Source organism: Anas platyrhynchos, chromosome 13 (genome assembly GCF_047663525.1).
Source record: "Anas platyrhynchos isolate ZD024472 breed Pekin duck chromosome 13, IASCAAS_PekinDuck_T2T, whole genome shotgun sequence".
Classification (NCBI taxonomy): Eukaryota; Metazoa; Chordata; class Aves; order Anseriformes; family Anatidae; genus Anas; species Anas platyrhynchos.
The window spans coordinates 1425955-1441217 of NC_092599.1; the positions used below are offsets into that span (position 1 = coordinate 1425955).

Below are 15263 nucleotides of genomic sequence, written 5' to 3' on the forward strand. Positions count from 1 at the left end.
AAGTTTCTAATGCAGGATGAGTCTCTCTCAGTAGAGCTTTCCTGCTCAGCTGAGGCTCTCTTGTCCTTCTGCAGCTTCTCTAACACACTGAACTTACAGTCCTTGGGAAAACACAGAGCTTACCGAGAGCAGATGGACACGTTATGAATGTCCCACGCGGATCAGTTTGATTCGTAGTATTAACAGCAACTAAACCTTTCACAAGAACTGTTCATAATTCTAGACAGCAGAGGAGCTACCATTAATCTTAGCCACCAGGAGATTGCTTTTACAGGCAATGCAGATCTATTTAACACTCAGCCTGCAGTAATGATAATGCACGCAGATATTTGCCCTACTGACTTCATTGCTAGAATTGACTTACTAGTAGGACTCGCAACATTTTTCAATAAATCTAATGTTTCAAAATGTTCTTCCTGCCAAAGCAGCGCTTTATTTCCGTAATTTGTAAAAGTGAGCAGTAACACGCTTTAGATCTAATAGTCTTCTCAGAGGGACCTCAGAATGCTTTGCCATCATAAAGTATCTGCAATGTTAAATGTAAGGAAATTCATATGTAAAGATCATTTCCCCACAAATTAAAAAAAGTAGTACTCCATGCTGAAATCCATGAGAACTTACAACACCCACCTTACACATGCATGTAGGAAAATACATGACTCAGAGGGAAAGTTCTGCAGAAGAGTACTAACTCCTTGGAGCTGAGATTCAGCAGGAGATACTCCAGTAAATACATCTGTTCTTCAGAGCAGCCAAGGCGCCTTGAATGACTACTGTGATCATATGAAAGATAACAGCAAAAATTTTGGAGTCTAAAATACTTCCATGCTATAATGGTTTGCTATTGATTGAAATGTGAAGTCACTAAAACTACAACTGTTGGCATTTAAATGCTCCATCCAAAGCTGAGGCGGCTTGGCTTCGCAGAGATGACAAAAATAACAAAAGCTGCATCACTTCAGAGCTGTCTTCCATGGAAGTATGAAAACGTTATTGGATTTAAACTACATAAAGCATGCATCATATTAGTTCTTAACAGAGACAGGCATAAGCCTGCAGCATACTAAAATACACAGCTATTTGGGTTTTACTTCGTTAATTTCAAGACAACAATTATTTTCTTTTAATCAAGCAGGAGGTTAAGAGCAAGAAATTCCATGTAGGCAGCTTGATGAAACTGCCAGGCAGGCAGAATGCAGAGAGCTGCACGTGCACAGAGGGCATTTGACAGCTGGTGGAATGAAAAACCTGATCCTCAGAGCACAAGTGGGAAGTGACCATTCAGCCTCCTACGTGATGGCTGTCTGTCTGTGCAGCTTCCAGAGGCCCAGACTACCAAGGATGATGTACCGGACGAATCTATGACTTTTGCCTCAAGCACCCAACAACTGGGAAGAACTTATGTGAGAGTTTGTCATTGGTATGGATGTCTACAGTGCAAGAAATCCAGGATGGCCAAAAAATAATCTCCAATTCATCAGCAAGCATTTCAAGAAGCAGAACAGCCAGGGATAATACAATGATTTTTGATATTCATCAACTCTCCTGCAGCTTCTTAGTTACAAGGAAGGATGTATTCGTATTCTTTTTGGTTTCTGGATCAGAAACCCCTACTTACAAACTTTTCCTTTAAGAGGTGCATCTTCTGCTTTGTCTTTTGCTTCACCTGACCTTCCCCTGATTACCAAGATTTTTTTTCTCTGCCTCTCAAAGTATTTGCAAAAATATTTGGCTTGTCCATTTTCCCTCTCAGACAGAGCAGTGAGCATTACCTGGCGTGAGGGTACCTGTGCTGAATGAACCACCCTGTGGCTCTGACACCTCCCACCAGCCCTCTGGCTGCAGGACCAGCCTTGAAGCATCCACATGAAAGCTTTATAAAGCCCCAGCTTTATTTCCAGCAGAGAGCTGGAAATAAAGGCAGCAATATTTCTATTGTATTTTTTTGCAGGCAGAAATATTTCTATTGCTGCCTGCAAAATTTTAAGACAACATATATCCAACAACACAGCACCACCTTAAATGAAGAGGAGATTAATAACATTAATCCTTGTAAGTGTTAGCTACTATTCCCACTTAAAAAAAAAAAAAAAAAAAACATCTTAGTGACTTCCTCTGTGGTACACAACAAATCCAAACTGCTCAGGCCAAACAGCAAGTAGCAGAGTCACTAAGCAGTAACTGTATGCTGATGGGAACCAGTAATAAAGGATGAACCGGTGCTATGTACATACTGCGTGTGCCTCAGAAGCATATGGACTGCCAGGTCCTTAATCTTATTTGCAACGTGCCGAGGTCTGAACAAAGAGATCCTGTAAATGTGAAAATGTGAGTCACGATCTTGGAGCCTGGCAGCTCAAAGACCAATGGTGACAGAACAGCCACCACACATCCGTGCGTCTGTGCAGGCACTGCTGACTTCGCAGCCCTGCGTTAGGGTGAGGAGGATGGTTGAGCTTCGTTCATTTGCAGCCCTTGACCTAAAACGTGTGTCAGGTGGGAACTTTGCAACATCCTCAAACTTAGTCAACAGGCTATAAAAACCTGCATTAAGTTTTGACAATTACAAATTTTACATTACTGCTTTTATTTCACTTAACCTTTTGTTTTGTTTTTAAAGACTGCAAATCATTCCTTATTTTTCTGTACTCTTTAAAGTGCTCCTATGAGTTTCTTGCTTTCTATTGCCCTCAGTTATAGGAATCTGAGATTTCTTTTATAGCACTGAAAATATGCGATTAAAATTTGGTTTGGCTAAAAAGGGAAATCTTCAAAAGGAAGAAGCTCAATAAAATGGTCTTTGATTTAACTACCTCTTTTTTCCTACTGATCTCACATAGATCATTTACATTAGACTTCAGGGTTTTTTTTTGATACAGCCATAAAACATCTTTCCCACAGCGAGTCTTTTTTGCTAATCACCAGAGAATAATGATATCTTTTGCAAGAAGTTGGGATCTACCTCATCATACGAGGCATGCCAGACCCTTTTAGCAATGTTCCAGGATTTCTGACTTAGGCTAGCAGGTTACAGATCCGTAACATATGTGACCGTGCAAAGTTTTGCAGTAGTGGGGCTGACAAATGGCAACGACCAGATTACTCGTCTTCCACCTCGCCCTCAGGCTCCCTGCCTTGCCTTATCACTGAAGAAGTTCACATAAATGCAGAGTCAGCAGAAAGCCTCCCATCAGCACAAAGCCCTGCTCAACCTGCTGCTGCAGGTGTTGGAGTGTTTGGCCACGCTGAGGCCAAGATGTAACCCAGCAAGAAGAGAACAGAGCCACCGATGGATCTTCCTGTCCAGCAGCATTCAAACTGAAATTCAGCTGAAGCCTAGTGACTTATATACAACTTTCATTAAGAAATCTTCACTGATATTACAGTTTTTTTAGATAAAGATGCCAAAATAAACACATTTGCTCATATCACTAGAGTTTTGATAAGTAAGCTTATTACTTTTTACTCTACAGTTAACCTTGAAAATGTACTTTCCCAGCTGGCTGATAACTGCAATAGGAGATGAATCAATTTAAATCTGAGTGATATAGTGATTATGCTTGAAAACAATTATTTTCTTGCACTGTTATGGTATTCAGATTCCCCACTGCTTAAGGAAATGATAAGTGACAATTTTCATTAGCACTCCAACACAGCAGTTGCAGTTACTGGAGAGGGCCCTGATGACCAGATCAAGACAGATGTGATGCCCACCTTCAAGAAGGGCAAGGAGCACCACCTGGGGACCTGCTGGCTGGCCAGTCCCACCTACATCCTGCTGAGACCCCTGAGCAAACCCTCCCACAGATCATTCCCCGAAGCATGAAGGACAAGGGAGTGGAAACACCCAGCATGGAGATACCAAAAGCAAATTATTCCTGATGGCTTCTTCAAAGGCAAAGTATTTAAGCCAGTTTATCAAGGAAAAAAAATGAAACCAAACAAAACAACAACAAAAAACAGAACCCAACAAAAATAAAAAGAACCTCAGAGAAACTACCTACTGAGCATAAGGGCTGGGGAGGGACAGGTGGTCTTTAAAATTAATCAAAGACTCCCTCTAAGAAAAACAAATAGGGATAATTAGGTATTTGGAGATATTATTTTCTAGCTATTAACACTGACAGAAAATGGGTTCCCTCCAATCCCTTCTCATTAGCTGAACCGCCTTCTGAAGGATTCTTCTGAATTCTGTAGCCATGTAACATAAAGTTAAGGAAAAATCCCTAGAAATGCAAAACAGAGTGGATCTTTGTGTCCACCAATAACTGCCCTTTAGATGCCCTCAGGAATTAGTAACTGTTTTAGGAAGTTCACTGGCAGAGCTGGATGGTTTGCATTGGGTACAGTCAGCCAGCAGTTGGGCGCGCTCCTTTTTGTTTCGTGTTAGTGCAGGAATACCATCGGATTGCTCTTGTAACAGCATTATAATGTCAGGAAAAAAGCATTTGCTTTTCAGGTCAAAGAAAATGTCTTCACAAAAATTCGTGTTCACTTGCTGGGTGTAAGGGCATCAATTAGAAACTCTACAAAACGTGGGATACACGTTTTAATTCCAAAGAAACATAACATACATGGGAAACTCCGTGACTGGCCTAAGGGGAGATTGGTAAATACAGCCCTGAAAGAACGGGGGCAGCTTTGATCACTGGTTACTGTTATCATCTTTCCATCTAGTACTAAAGGCTAAGCTACTTACTGGCAGCTTTTTTCACTGTCCTGCATCTTAGAAGAGCTGCTTCAGGTCTTAAAGGTTTAATCTTCAGACCCGTAAGAAAGGCAATGCCACTTCCCCTCCTCCTTGCTTCAGGAGCTGGATTCCTTGAGAATAAAAGCCTGCACTCTGAGCTGCACAGGCATTATCCTGGGCTCGGCAGGGAAAGAGCTGGGCTTTGGAAGCAGCGCAGTGACTTATTTCCACTGCTACTGTTGCAACAGATCTTCCTGTTATTAATTTAAACCAACTGGAGTAATTAGGTGCTGAAATCTGCAAACTTTCCCCTCAAAAATTAAATACTTGCACAAAGGCACATTAGAATCTCCGAGTCTGATAGCACAGATGACAAAGCACAGTTACAGCTAGGAAACGCAGAGGCTTATGCTCCATAACCCAAATAGATGGCAGGGTGAGTCACACGTACCAACTCCGAGAGCCTGCGGTATATCCATATTAAATAAGTTCACTGCTGAGCTAAGCACTGATCTGGGGCTCGTTTGAGAGCAGTGCATTCGAGGCAGTTAAAGTTTGCAGCAAGTTACACTAATTAGATAATACATTACAATGGAGTTAATATTTCACTCCTGACACCGTCTTCAGGTACCAGCAGCCGCATTCCCTCCCCGCAGAACACCACTCACCGGTACAGGGGGCAGCTTGGTGCCACAGAAACCAGAAGTGTAAGCGAGGCACAAAGCACGAAGAGCTGCATTAGGAGGACAGAGACTATTTCTTGGAATTCCCTCCCCCCTCATCTCGCTAATGACATTTAATTGGACAGGCAGATGAGATGATGATGTATTTAATAAACAATTAGGAACACCAAGGACCTCCGCAGCCTTATGTCCAGCATCTCTTCCTAGGTAGCTACAGCAACATACACCAAGAACAGCTGACGGCTCTTTTAAGACACAGCCCAGCTGTGAGGGTTTTTTTTTATTAAAAAATAATAATAATTTTAAAAAATAGAGTCTTCAGGGTCTCTGCGTACAGGACTCAGGAGAATGAACAACTGCATAATAAAAATTATTCCAGACATGAACTGCCCAAACAAGGTAAAGAAAGCCTCTCAGTGACAAGGAGAAGCCAACCTGCAGCAGTACTTGAAGAATACTTTTACAGACACAAGTTAACTTAGATGTAACCACGACATTTTTCTCCACTACCAGTGTCCCACTCGGGTGTACCTCTACAGGTAAGAGCAGCAGTTCCGCATGCCACAATGGGAACAAAACAGCGAGCCTTAGCTCAGGACATGCACATCCCTCAGCACAACAGGACCACAGAGCCACCCGCCCCGGGTCAGGAAACGAGAAGAAAACCTTTAGAGGTACCAAGGTGGCACAGCCACATCACAAAGCAACGGGCTTTTGAACACGGATGCTGACAAGAACATGCAGAAAGCACAAAAAAATTGCAGTCTAATGATTTAGTTACACTGACAGAGAACTTGGCGTATTTGGAAGGCACCGAAGTAGTCAGCGGTTTCATTAAGTTTGTGTTACGTGTAGGAATATTGAGTATCGAGTACTGGGTCAGACTGCTCGTTATCCTAATGGGGATGCTGCTCACAGGGAGCTCTCTGTCGCCTGCCTGACTGCCACAGAGGCTCTAACAGACTGCTGGATGAGGAAGAGACACAGACTGCACAAGCTCAAAGTTTTTACAAGATGATTATAGGAAATCAAATGTTGCTGCAAAGCAAGGTTTTATCGCAATATCAGCATAAAGTCCACCAAACCTCAGCTTGTCCCCTTGGTGATCCACTTGAGGCAGGGACCCTTCACACCCCCCAGGCTCCAGACCCAGGCAGCCAGCTCAGTCCTCAGCCAGCTGAGCTCGGTGTGACTTTCTGCAGGGTATCTGAATGACTAAGTACACAAAAGCAGCTGAAATCAAATTATTATCCACTTGGATTTCTGCCAAACTCCAGATTAAGTTGCCAAATTACTTTCCATTAACTTTTATTTTTCCCACAGCCATTCAGTTTTCCACTATAGCTTAGCCCTCTGCCAGTAAGCAGTTTAATTGCCAGCTCTTCCTTCTCTTGCAGCTATCTCGGGGTGGTCTGGTGGCCTGCAATCCCATTTGTCCTCTGCATGTTGGCAGACTGTCACGTGTAATACAGGAACACTGACTAATGCCAGCGGGCTTGATGCAATGTCCACCTAAGTCTAAAAATAACTTTCATCAACTTGCACAGTCTGGAAGGAAAAGCCATAGGACCATGCTATAGAAGCACTACGTATGTATCTGCATTCATACATATAGCCTATAAAACAAACCCTTTCCCCACAAGGTCAGCCCAGCAGTGGAAGACGCTGCATCCTTGGAGGTTTCCAAGGCTGGATAAAGCTCTGCACAAGCTGGCCTGGCCCAGATCCCTGCTGGGGCCAGGAGGCTGGACCAGGACCTCCAACCCACTGGCATTACTCTGGGATGAGTTACTCCTGCATGCAGCTCCGCTCTCCTTCGTTGCTTCCCCAAATGCATACCACATTCAGCAAGCATCGGCACATATTCTATCTGATGCAATGTCCAGTTGGGTAAACTTTTAACACTCCAAACTGAGATTTAATAACAGTCTCATTGAAAGCAAGAGCAAAGACAGAAGGAGAGTGATGAGAAACGCTAGAGGTTTCCAGCCTGGCCACTGAGGAAATTTAAGTGGCCTGGTGTCAAAGCATCACTGTTTCCACAAGCCAGGAGCTGTCAGCTGATGGATGAGGATGCACACACATCTATATCTTGCAGGCAGACGTGGGACTGGGTGAAGAAATATTGCAATGCTTGGTGTGACGCTCTCACTTAGAGTCACTGGCTTTCCAAATGTTTTACTTCAGGAGGTTTGTCCCACTGGAACCATTTCAGCTATTTAGCCTGGAAAAACTGTCTTTCAGTCATTCGGCTGGGACTGATTAATTATGCTTCTTCTCGGGAAACGTCCAAGAAATAACACTAACATCTGATTTTCCTGCTCTGGCTAGGATGACCTACCCCCCTGTTGGCACTTGTGCTGCAGCTACAAGCTGCCCCCATAAGAAAAAGGAGGGCAGCTCAAATATCACTGCAATAATACCCACAGAAAGGGAAGTCCTGCTGCTGAGCACTGCAGAAGCACGGCAACAAACGGAGGTTTGGCCACACCATTTTGGTCCCATCAGAGTCAGCTTTTTTTTTTTTTTTCCTTGGGAGACATCTCAATCACAGCATTAGTAGCTCATTTCCAACATATGAAAAGGGCTACTGAAAAATCACCTTTCTATTAACAAATCTTCATTTACCTGTGAATTTCTGCTTGGCCCTTTCATGCCTTGTGTTTATCCCCGCAGAGGCTCGCATGGCAGGGGAGCTGCCGACCGACGTGGCATTCAGATAATACTTGTGAAGCTATAAATACGACTTCGAAATATCCTCTTTGATAACATCAGGCCAGATTTCATAACTTATTTACTCTGAACAGCAGCTAGCTCCACAAATAATCCCACTGACTGCAGGAGGATTACTTCCACCATAACCAGTGCATCTGATGGGCAGCAGTGCTTTAGGTTGGGCACTAACGTGCAGTTTCCCCAGCCCACCAAAGGTTTCTCACAGCTTCTCGGGTGAATTTCCTACCCAAGTTTGATCAGTTTAGAATAAAAAAATCTCACCAAGGCCTTTGGGACTGAGAGAGGGTTTAGGGTGTGTGGAGGAGGCAGCCAGCACTGGCTGCGCTGATCCACAGCCCCGGTGCTGAGCCCAGCTCTAAGCAAGGCACCTGCTGCAACCCCTCCCGGCACAGCAGGGCCGGGGACACAGCCCCAAAAAGCAACTCAGAAGTCACGTATGCTGGTTTCGTAATCCTGGTGATCTGCTATTCAGACTTCATCCCCGAACAGCACGCTCATAACCCAGAAGAGGTCCCCTGGTGTAGCACCAGAGCAAGCCAAAAATTTCCAATCCAATAAAAATCTAACATTGAAACATACACTAACCCAGATTCTGATACTCAGGAGCTCTCTACATTGCTACATTTGCTTTGATTTCATTTACAGCGTGCTGTGCTCCTGCCCAAAATAACAGCTCATCTCCCCTTGCTGGCTGCGGAGGACATGTGCCTGGCAAGGATTTCAGGTCAGGTACGGTGGGGCCCTTCATGTAATGAGAGGATTAATCCTTACTGCGAATACCAGGACTGCTCTTCCTAAACTTATCTCATGGACTCAGCAGTTCAAACTGCAGGAATGACTCCGGGGAGAGCAAGAGCACTCGCACAGACACACACGCACCCTCAATAAGCAACCTGCTGCCAAACACAACCAGAGCTCCTCCAGGAGAGGAGCATCACTGCTCCCTGCACCACCACTGCCTGTGATTGCGTTGACAATTTCTCCTCTTTGATGTTGCTTTTCTTGTAAAAAGGGCAGAGGGTGGAGTTTTATTTTTGTTTTCCGAGCTTAAGAAAGATTCATTAAAATGTGCTTGGGGATGTAGTTTTTTTTATTTTCCCAAGTATTTTTCATTATTCTTCAGATTAATTTACTTGAAGGATCACCAGGGGACCAAGCCACATGTACATTTTATGCTATATCATTTGTTTTTCAACCATAAGCAAGATTTTAAACAAAACAGAGTGATTTATATTGTGCTGAGACATGTTAATAGATGCAGCAGGCAAGGGTTGGATCCCAAGTCAATGACGGATCTTCCTCCAGCCAAAGCCTGCACCAATTACTCTTTCAGACGCAGAGGCATGATTAAATTCTTTCATCAGGAAAGCAGCCTGGGACTCGTCTCCTCCGCACCACCACACCGCGGAGCAGATCAGAGGTAAGTTGTGAAGAGCAGTGCATTCCCTGACTTCAGGCGCTGGGGCATGGCTGGTGGCTGCAGTCCGCGTGTGCTGGAGATCAGAGCACCCGTGTGTGTCTGCAAGCACCAGCACCGTCGTGGCAGGAGGAGGGACTGCAGGAACCAAAGCACCGGAGCAGCAGCTGCACAGAGATTGCTTCCTCCAGCCCGTGTTTGTTTCTGCTAGCTGAGATGGCCTTTCAGGGTATTTTGTATAAATAAGCATTGCATTAAGGACATCACTGACCTATATACCATCCTAATGGAGTTGTCTTGGGAAGCTCCCAGGGTTTTGCTAACTGCCCAAGCACAGCAGGGAACAGCACGGGCTCAGGCTGCATGCAAGGCGCTGTGTCTCGAGGAGCAGGCACGTTGCCTCCTCACGGCACAGGGCTTGCAGGGTTGGGGGCTGATTTGCAAATACTCACGTGTAGGTGTTGGGTTTTTTTTGTTGTTTTTTAATCTTTTGGTCCCTTCTGGTGTTATTTCAATCTTGACTTGCACAGCCAATATGAGACACTTTACATATAAACTGCCTGCAGGGATGACACCATCAATCCTCCACTCTATTCACAAAACGTATTATTTGTTTCAATTTAAGAGAGATCATTGCTGGATTATACAGTTGCTGATGAGGATTTATATTTACATTTACAGCAAGCAAAATACATGTCCCATTTATTTTTTTTTTTTAAGTCATCTACACAAATGTGAGAGGAAACAAAAAAATCAGTGCGTATACACTCATGAATGCCTGCAGATCATGTTCTGAGACTTATCTTCCCTTCAGACAATATTGCAAATTAGTCAGCATCTGTACAACATCAGTCGCAGGAGCTCGATCATAGGAAAGAATTAAAGGATATTACTAAGGCAGTTCTTAATCTTATGTGGCTGTGAAACTGAATACTCATATGTTAGTTTAAACGAGATGTAAAAGGCATCCAGTTGTGTTTGTGATATTGCATCTGACAGCAGAAATCTGCACCTCTGCCGTATTAAACAAGGGTATTAATTTTCAGAAATGGATTCACCATACTAAGTGTCAGAGATCACGAAAAACAGGACTGTAAAGATTAAGGGCAGAAGAAACCCAGTTCCAGGAGATATTACACATATCTAGTCCGACCTGTTGAGCAGCATAAAGCTTGTAAAGCAGCAGATTTCACCAATAAGTCCTTTGACATAAATCTCATCGGATGCGGAAAAAAACAGAGATGCATCACGGAACTGGCTGAACTCTGCTTTCCCGTGTAGCTTGAGAAAGAAGATAGCTTAGCTGTGATTCTCTGCATCACCCGCAGCCCGTAAAAGTTACAGCTTCTCAGAGAAGAAAGGTTGCCTCTGTGGGAAATAACTAACAGGAGCTGAGTGCTAAGTCTTGCCTTGGAAAAAATAAAGCAAAATTCTTCTCCAGGATAGTGGCAGGAGAAGCGATGAAGCATCTGGATTGTCCTCCATGACCAGCCTGTGTTCTTCAGAGGGTTGGCATGGTCATGCCGGGAGTTCCTGCCCATCCGTATCCACCAAAACCAGCAGCACCATGCCCCACAGCCAACGTGAACAATTCCCATTGATCCCCAAAAGCCCCAACATGAGAGCTGGAAAGGTTATTCAGGCGCAATGCAGAAAAAGCCCTAACATGCCAGATATTGCTGCAGCAGAGCAGAGATCTGTCCACCAACCTCCCTGCTCTGGTCTGGGTGTACCCACGCCTCAGACAGTGCCACGTGGGAGCACAGAGTCCTTTTATCTCCCTGTAGTATCCCCTCCAGCCCCTCCACCAGCACGACCGATCAGTGAATTCAACACTTGGTGCAGAGCGCTTGGTAGAGATGAAGGATGCTTTCTCACTTCAAACTTAGTCAAATCAGTACGAACACTGGCCTCTCGTTAAAGGTCTTAGATAAGCGATATGCATTCACATGCCCTCCTTTTATTCAGATTTGTCTAGTATTTTCCACCATATTTTCTCTTCCAGTTACCTCTAGCTGCAGGACGAGTGCTACAATTTGCACCCTGAGCAAAACACCGAACAGCTCAACTCAAGAGAACAGGCACTTGTAAAAAAAAAAAAAAAAAAATGCAGTTCTGCTATTCAAGCAGTATCAGAAGCTGCTGCTCATATATTGTTCTTACACGAGGTGACCAGATCACAAATCAAAACCCTGCAGAGGAGGCTGACATTTAGTGGTTTCGCTGGCATTTTTGTCAGACTGAAGGGGCTGACCCAAACTCATGGACTTCAGTCTATATAAACACACGCCTGGACTCAATTCATCAACCAGCTACCCCCTCCTGTCTGATTAAAAGATTGCTTCGAACAGAGGCAGCAACACAGATCCATGCTGAGGAACACATGGCCTCTTTCTAAGCCTGATTTACCCTAGGCAGCTTTGGTGCAGAACAACAGTAAGGTACCAATACAAAATAAAGAGCACAATAGGCAGATACAGTCAAATCCAAGCCAAGGAGTCCAAACCCTTCCTTTTAATGGTTTGTTCTGACATCTGGAGCAGCATCTCGGGGCCAGAACATGGCTGCTGTCTACTGAACATTATAGCTGTGTTTTCCTGATAACACGTGGTACTGAATTATTAGTGAATTAATAACAAAAGTGAGCATGTGTTTTTGTTTGTTTTTACATATTTGTTGTAGCTATTTAATCAGAGTCACATTCATCTTAGAAACTACTTTCACTTGGATGTACGTACACGTGTAATCAAGGAATTGCAAAAACTGACACTGCAGGACACAAAGAGCACATCCCTTTGGTAGATGGCCCATTCAGCTACGAGCACAGCTCTGTTTACACGGGCTGCACAAGGGCTTACAATCAACTCAGACTGGCACAAAGTTATTCAAAGATGAGTCAGAGAGAAAAACAGTGCCCAATAGATTAAATCAGCCATTGTGGAGCCCAATCTGTTCAAAACCCATTGACACAACTGTCTGAGAAGGCTGCCAAAGCGGCAGATGTTGCTAAAGCTTCCCCGACACAGCAGCTGGATGGCACGTTGGCTGGTTCACCAAAAAGCAGCACCACAGCGCTGAGGCAGAGCCCAGCTCCTGTGCCACTTCCTACTGAAAAATAGTACTTGAACCAACCTGCTGACCAGGAGCTACCTCTCCAAGCACCATCTTCTACACTGCAGGTGGATGTGATTAAAAAAATAAAAAAGCAGCAGTGCCCCTGATCCAAAGCACAGCTGTTCATTACCAGACCTCCAAGCACTTGGGGTGGGTGGGGAATCCAGTCACCATTTTTCCCATTTCACAGTTTAAAAAAAAAAAACACAACACTAAAGAACAAATAAGGGAGCTTTGTCTGACATATCCTACTTTTCTCATGATACGGGTTGGTAGGAAGAGAACGGAAACTAAGTTGTGTCACGATGAGGAACACCACACTGCCTAGCAGACACCACTACTCAGACGTACCACAGGCTGTAGGGCACGGCACAGCTGCACCAGGGCACCCCACAGCACCCAGAGCACAAGGTGGGAAGTCCAGCAACCTGGGACTGGTGCCCAGGCTTGTTTCAGGGAAATCACAGTTTCTGATTTGTGTGTCTGTGAAAACAGATTAAATTGTGCTTAGTCATTTTCAAAAGCAATTGGAGAAATGACCCAGAAATTGGTTGGAAAACATTACGTATATTCATCATTGCTTCTTCTACTGCACATGGAGAAAAAAGTCACCATAAAAAGATTAATGTCTACCTCTTTTTCTCCTTCACCTCTTAATGTGAATTTCTTTCACATTTCAAGACATTAGTACTGTTTTGCAAAGTTAAAGAAATAAACACATCAGCAATTCTCCTGCTGTAATCTGGAAGACAGTAAAAAGATCTAGGACTTGCCCACACCGCAAAAATTAATTCAGATACTAATTCTGGGAATTCAGAACTGAAATCACCTCAATTCAGCCTCATAATAAAGCTGAAGGAGGCTTAATACACTTCCCGTGTGCATTAAACTGAAGCAAAGTGCAGTAAGTTCGGAAGGAGGCACCAAGATGGGACACTCGCCCCAGAACCTGTGCCTGGTTTCCTTTATTCCTGCTCTCACCACAAGGAGCAAGCACAGGGTCAGGTCCCAGCCCCACTGGCATGGGACATCTGCACATCAAGGGGAGACGTGCCTGCAGACAGGTAGCAGCAGCCTTGTGGAGAAGGGCGTTTCACCTGGAAGTCTACAGGACTTTTAAAAAAAAAATAAGAAGAAAAACTCAGCCAGGACACCAAGTTAATCCAAACAAAACCAGCAGAGAAATAGGATATCCAACTCATTTCACTTCAACAGTTCTTCACTCGATTATGTTTCTAGACAGAAAGACCCAGTAGGAGCAGATCTAATACGGACAGCATTTTGCGATAATTTATGTTAACTGAGATCTAATGGTAATTTTAGACTTGTGAAGTTCGCTCTGAAACCTGAGAGATTCACAAAATCTTACAGCAGAGGCTATGTGTACACAGAGAGGACTGCCTTCTTGGGACACCAGGGAAGCCTGGAGTCTCTAGAAAACATTTAGCCACGCTCCTCTTCAAAGTGGATAAACAGAGATCCCTAAGAGACAGCGCTTTAGTAAGCTCTCCTTATTGAAATGGACTGCTGGGGAGAAAGGTTGGAAAAAAGGAAAAAAATGGCAGAAGTCTGGCTATGGGATGTGGAGAGTGAGCACAGGCAGCAGGGCTGGAGAAGGAGCCCGTGTATCCGAGCACAGGGACAGGGGAGGGATAAGAGATGCAAATCGGAGCAGGGTGAGCTCAGACGGGCATCCCAGCGTGGGACCAGCAGGACACAGTCCCACATTGGCAGGAAGAGTTTCTGAAGCCATTTGCTCCTTATTTTCCCTTCCTGCAGGCAGAAATCACCTTGATCCTGTGCATTATGTAACGACAAGCCTTCTCCACCAGCCTCTGACACGGATGGTTATTTAAGACGCTTTTAAGTATATTCCTTTGATTTGTATGTTAGTATTCACTAGGCAGAAAAAACAGGCCAAAAATAGGATTTGCTCTAATGCAGTCTCATCTTCTTGTTTATTTCTTATTGTTTCCTCCCTGTGTAACTATGTAGGTCAAACAGATCAAATTAATTTCAATGCCTCTGCCTGAACACCGCTAACATGTAGGTTAAACAGCATTGATGCGGGCTCTCTGAGCGGGAATACGGCAGCGTTAGCTCCCCGAGCTGGAATAAGTTTGACCCATTTATTAAACTTCAGTTTCGCAGCCAGCACTTCCTAATCTGCTTATGCATACCTGATCTTGTCAGAAGTCCCCGTGCTAACCCCAGGCCTCCTGCTCCCCGGGCAGGCAGCGCGCAGCAGCAGAGCTGCGAGGCACAAGGAGATGCCGCCGCACGCTGGCGTGACCTCTGTGGCCACAGCTGTTACGGGCCAACCTAGGAACGTGCCCTTCACTGTGGGACTGATTTGCAACGAGATTTGGATAATTTACTCCTAAAGGTAATGTATTTGCAACTGTTTCCTTAAAGCTGCCCAGGCAAAAGCATTGCTGGCAGAGACACCCAGGAGCCGCATCCACTGGCTGCCTCTGAGCAGCAGCACCGTCCTCAGGAGGCAGCACAGGCACAGCCCAGGTGTTGTCCCTGCACTCATCACCCCTGTGTGCCCCCAAAGCACTCAGCAGGTTTCGCACCAGTCCCCTTCTCACCAGGGCCATGCCCTTCACCCACTGCCAGA

At 44.7% G+C, this 15263-nt stretch overlaps 1 protein-coding gene across 6 annotated transcripts in view; it reads right to left on the minus strand.

The window, feature by feature from the left end:
- Positions 1-15263, minus strand: part of GRM7 (glutamate metabotropic receptor 7) — a 260837-nt gene that overhangs the window by 225740 nt on the left and 19834 nt on the right. The window lies entirely within an intron of this gene.